Here is a 6000-nt window from a genome sequence, read left to right on the forward strand (position 1 = left end):
ATGAATTAGCACATCGTCTTTTATATATATATAATTTAGTATTACGTGTTCCTCTCAAGAGTTTGTCATTTTCAAACCCAAGCTACAAATCACCATAAAATAACAGAAATTTACAATATGCCATGCTTTATGTTAGACTTTTATATTCTTAAACTCATTTAAGTTTCTCAATCATACTTACTGTCCAAATGGTATCACCATCTTTGATGTCAATGAAAAGCTAGGTGCCTTGGGTTAGGTTATTTTTCAGAAGTGGCAGATAAAAGAATGAAGATTTAATATCCATGTATTTTCTGTCACAATGTTCTACTTCCCCAGGTCCAAAAAATAAACAAAAATATAAGACATTATGTATAAATAATACTCCAAGGAGATATGGAATTCATCACTATGCAAGCAAGGGCCATTGAGAACTGGCGCCAAAGAAGTACTTGTCTTCTGTATGGAAAGAATCCCATGATTTTTTCTTAGCTTTTTGTATGTTATTATTATGCGCATTTCTCAGATGCCTTGGGAAGAATTTGGAGCCTTTGCAATGAAAGATGAGACTTTTATTGTGACATAAAAGCTATCTAATTTATCTCTGACAAGATTTCCCCTTCACCCAGCACAAATTGAGTTCCAGCTTAATGATGTCATTCCCTATAATGTAGAATATAAAACTAGAAGAAGTCGTTGGGGGCCTGCCCTGGGGAGAACAATGAGTGATGTCTTTTAGTTTCTTGTTAGCACCACACTGAAGATTCCTAGATGTATCTCCAGAGTTTCCATAAGCCAAACAACTGCGTATTGAATGGAACTTTTGACACTTGTCTCCCAGGATCATCCCAAAGATGAAATGAGATATTTTGAGTAATGAGGTCTAGCATAGTGGCCAGCTCTTAACACACTGCCATTTTATTTTCTTTCTCCTTCTTTCTATTTCTAAGGTTGAGTACCACAGACTTTGCAAGAAAAGCTCTCTGTTTTTGCAATGGATTTTTTAAGTTGAGCTCCCTAAACTAAAAGGAAAAAATATCACACAATTTTCTTGTTTCTGTGTTCTAAATGCTAACATCTAATTTCCCTCCAGGCCTGGAGGGAATAAAATAAACTCACAGATCTGCTGAGGTTAAAATATTGAAGTATTTATCTTTGAAGTATATAAGCAACATCAACGACCACAGTATTCCAAAGGCATGACTGTAAAAATAAACATATTTATTATAAAAAGAGAACAGAGAGAAGGGAATAAGTGAGCAGAAGTTTTTTCTAAGCTTGACAACCATGATATTAGATTGAAGGATTTTTGGAATTTTTGAGAATATAAATATGTACACATATTTATATACATACATATATTTGTAAATATATATCAATGCATTATATATAAATATGTGAGAGATATATGTAAATATATAATATCAAAGTTATATTTAAACATATATATATATATGTAGATAGATATAAATGTAAATCTAGGAAAGGGAGAGGAAAGCATAGAAAGATATATAAGAAACAGCAAGCAGTGTGGCATGTTTGAAGAACATCACTGAATTTGGGAACGTGAAATAAAAAGGCCAAGAAGTGAAGAGCAGAGTTTGGGTCCAAATGATGTCTGCCTTCTTTGCTAAGTATCTGGACTTTATCTTTGAAGCAAAGGGAAGCCACTTCAGAGTTATAATCATAGAAATGGCAAGATTTGACCGGCACCTAAGGAAAAATTTCTTTGAGCTGCTGTTTGGGGGACGGGGGTGGAGGGGTAGGGGCATGGCAAGAGTACTGGAGTGGGCTGCCATTTCCTTCTCCAGGAGATCTCTCTGACCCAGGGATTGAACCCATGTCTGAACCAAAGATCTTTACCATCTGAACCAAAGTTCTTCACAACCAAGATAATCATGATGATGTGATCACTCACCTAGAGCCAGACATCCTGGAATGGGAAGTCAGGTGGGCCTTAGAAAGCATCACTATGAACAAAGCTAGTGGAGGTGATGGAATTCCAGTAGAGCTGTTTCAAATCCTAAAAGATGATACTGTGAAAGTGCTGCACTCAATATGCCAGCAAATGTGGGAAACTCAACCGTGGCCACAGGACTAGAAAAGGTCAGTTTTCATTCCAATCCCAAAGAAAGGAAATGCCAAAGAATGCTCAAACTACCGTACAATTACACTCATCTCACACACTAGTAAACTAATGCTCAAAATTCTCCAAGCTAGGCTTCAGCAATACATGAACCATGAACTTCCAGATATTCAAGCTGGTTTTAGAAAAGGCAGAGGAACCAGAGATCAAATTACCAACATCTGCTGGATCATGGAAAGAGTAAGAGTGTTACAGAAAAACATCTATTTCTGCTTTATTGACTATGCCAAAGCCTTTGACTGTGTGGATCACAATAAACTGTGGAAAATTCTTCAAGAGATGGGAATACCAGACCACCTGACCTGCCTCTTGAGAAACCTATATGCCTGTCAGGAAACAACAGTTAGAACTGGACATGGAACAACAGATTGGTTCCAAATAGGAAAAGGAGTATGTCAAGGCTGTATATTGTCACCCTGCTTATTTAACTTATATGAAGAGTACATCATGAGAACCGCTGGGCTGGAAGAAGCACAGGCTGGAATCAAGATTGCCAAGAGAAATATCAATAACCTCAGATATGCAGATTATACCACCCTTATGGCAGAAAGTGAAGAGGAACTAAAAAGCCTCTTGATGAAAGTGTAAGAGGAGAGTGAAAAAGTTGGCTTAAAGCTCAACATTCAGAAAACGAAGAGCATGGCATCTAGTCCCATCACTTCATGGGAAATAGATGGGGAAGCAGTGGAAACAGTGTCAGACTTTATTTTTCTTGGCTCCAAAATCACTGCAGATGGTGACTGCAGCCATGAAATTAAAAGACATTTACTCCTTGGAAGGAAAGTTATGACCAACCTAGACAGCATATTCAAAAGCAGAGACATTACTTTGCCAACAAAGGTCCGTCTAGTCAAGGCTATGGTTTCTCCAGTGGTCATGTATGGATGTGAGAGTTGGACTGTGAAGAAGGCTGAGCACCGAAGAATTGATGCTTTTGAACTGTGGTGTTGGAGAAGACTCTTGAGAGTCCCTTGGACTATAAGGAGATCTAAGCAGTCCATTCTAAAGGAGATCAACCCTGGGTGTTCTTTGGAAGGAATGATGCTAAAGCTGAAACTCCAGTACTTTGGCCACCTCATGCAAAGAGTTGACTCATTGGAAAAGACTCTGATGCTGGGAGGGATTGGGGGCAGGAGGAGAAGGGGACGACAGAGGATGAGATGGCTGGATGGCATCACCGACTCGATGGATGTGAGTTTGAGTGAACTCCATGAATTGGTGATGGACAGGGAGGCCTGGAGTGCTGCAATTCATGCGGTCGCAAAGAGTTGGACATGAATGAGCAACTGAACTGAACTGAAGAAATAATTCTGGTATCAGCTGTGGAATTCCTCAGATTTCAAAGCCAAATTCCATCCTTGACTCCTTCCTACCTCTCATAACTTGCCCATGTCCAGTGAACACAAAACTCTGTACATTTTGCCCTTTAAATATCTCTCCAGCCTGTCTACTACTGTAGATCCCCTCTGACAGTCCCGATCTGAACCAACATTACATCTTACTTGGATTATTTAATGAGTTTCTTTAGTGGCCTCCCACAAAGCCTTTTTCCTCAGTTCCAATCCATCAACGCCCAAGTGTCCTTTCCAGCTACAACTGGGATCATACCACACCTCTGCTGGCCTTTTCTGGTGGCTTGGTGATGAAGAACCCACCTGCCCATGCAGAAGTGGTGGGTTCCATTTCTGGGTCAGGAAGATCCCCGGGAGAAGGAAATGGCAACTGGTTCCAGCATTCTTGCCTGGGAAATCCCATGGGCAGAGGAGCCTAGTGGGCTACCATCCATGGGGTTGCAAAGAGTCATACACAACATAATGACTAAGCAGAAAAAACACACCTCTGCTGAAAATCCCTGTGTCCTCTCACAACACTCAAAAGATAGTGTATAAGACCTGGGAAAACCTGGACACATTCCATCTCTTTGGTTCTATTCTCTGGTTTTCTAAACCAGAGCCCTACCAAAGCATCATTCATTGGCCCAGACCAGTCTGATTCAGCTTCTGGCTTCCCTCAGCCCCCTTCCTCCTGCCTGGAGAGTGCATCCCCAACGTCACCTAGCAACAGGAGCCTTTCCTTCACTGTCTCTGCAGACTCCTCTCCAATACCACTCACCACGCCTGCAGTTATCATGTAGGGCTTGTTTTCCTGGCTAGACAGGGAGGGTGCAGGTCCACATCATTCTTATTCTCTGGTGAAACCCAGATGCCTAGCACAGCACCTGGCCCACTGCAGATACTCAATGAGCTTTTGGCAAACCAACTTGCTGGATAAATGAATAAAATGAGAAGCTCTCACTGTGCTAAATGTTACTGCTACAAAGACACATAAAACACAGTCCCTTCTTCTGAAGGAACTCACAGTCTGTTAGGTAAGAGGGAATAATGAACCTAATACAATAGTCTATAATTCATCCTACTGCATTGGGACAAACGGGCTATAATAATATGGTGAATGAAGAAAAGTGTCCATGGTAGGGGTAATATCTGAAGTAGTTCTGAGAGGAGGAACTGATGACTTTAGTCAGGCTGCTAGAACCGCAGGGAAAGGGAAGAGAAGGCGAGGATGCATGATATATCAAAGAGAGGGTGGATCATTGGTGTCTGTGCATCCAATAGTCACAGGCTTGAGTATTTGATAGTAGCCCTGTAGATACAGATGGAGAACAGTAATGGATTTAATTTGTCTGAGGCAAGAATGAGACTGTAAGACTGATATACAGGGCTGTTACTTTGCTAATAAGTGGGTTCAGCTGCCCATTCGGTATCCTTATTGCTTAATAGCTTCATGGTTTTAAAATGTATTGCTGGACATACAGTAATAATTCAAGCTACTACATTTTATAGGTTGTATATGCCACTGAGGGTACCTGAACATCTTGAGACATAATCCTTATGAATTTGAAGAAGCCTAATATTATAATATGAGCATTAAAGTATAGTGAATGATTGCCTAGTACACATATATACCCACATATGTATAGGTATGCATAGAATATATAGCAGTTAAATAAAAATAGCTATTATGTAAGCCCCACACTAAGTACTTTTTACATATTATCTAAATTTATCCTCATAATAGTCCCCAAAAGATATATGTTAATATAGCCTTATACAGATAGGCAGGCGCGGTGGGTCTTCCCTGACAGCTCAGCAGTACACAGTCTTCCTGCAGCAGAGGAGATGCATGCTCAGTCCCTGGGCTGGTAGGATCCCCTGTGGGAAAGCGTGCCTATTCACTCCAGTATTTTTACCTGGAGCATCCCATGGACTGAGAAACCTGGCAGGCTACAGTTCATTGGGTCGCAAAGAGACAGACACGACAGAAGCGACTGATCACGCATGCATGCATACAGGTTAGGAACCTGAAGACTTGCTGGGTTAAGTAACTTGCCCTTTATCTTAGGGTAAGAACAAGGATTTGAAGTCAGGATTTTGCTTCCATAGCTTATTTCTTAAACTATTAGCAGTATGATACACTGTCAAAATACATATGCAGACTTTCCCGGACTGTCAATGGTTCAGCTTATAACATTTGACTTTATAAGGGTGTGAAAGCATTATGCACTCAGTAGAAACTATACTAAGAATTTTAATCTTTTCCCAGGCTAGCAGTATGCAGTATGATACTCTCCTGTCATTCTGGACAGTGACAGCAATGCTTAGCTCCCAGCTAACCACCTGATCATGAGGGTAAATGACCAATACACCCACAACCATTCTGTACCCACACAACCATTCTCATTTTTAGCTCTAGTACAGAATTCAATAAATTACACAAAACATTGAACACTTTATTATAAAACAAACTCTATATTAGATGATTTTGCCGACCTGTAGGCTAATGTAGGCTAAGTCTTGCAGAGTCAGACACGCTTT

This window comes from Oryx dammah, unplaced genomic scaffold (genome assembly GCF_014754425.2).
Source record: "Oryx dammah isolate SB20612 unplaced genomic scaffold, SCBI_Odam_1.1 HiC_scaffold_15, whole genome shotgun sequence".
Lineage (NCBI taxonomy): Eukaryota > Metazoa > Chordata > Mammalia > Artiodactyla > Bovidae > Oryx > Oryx dammah.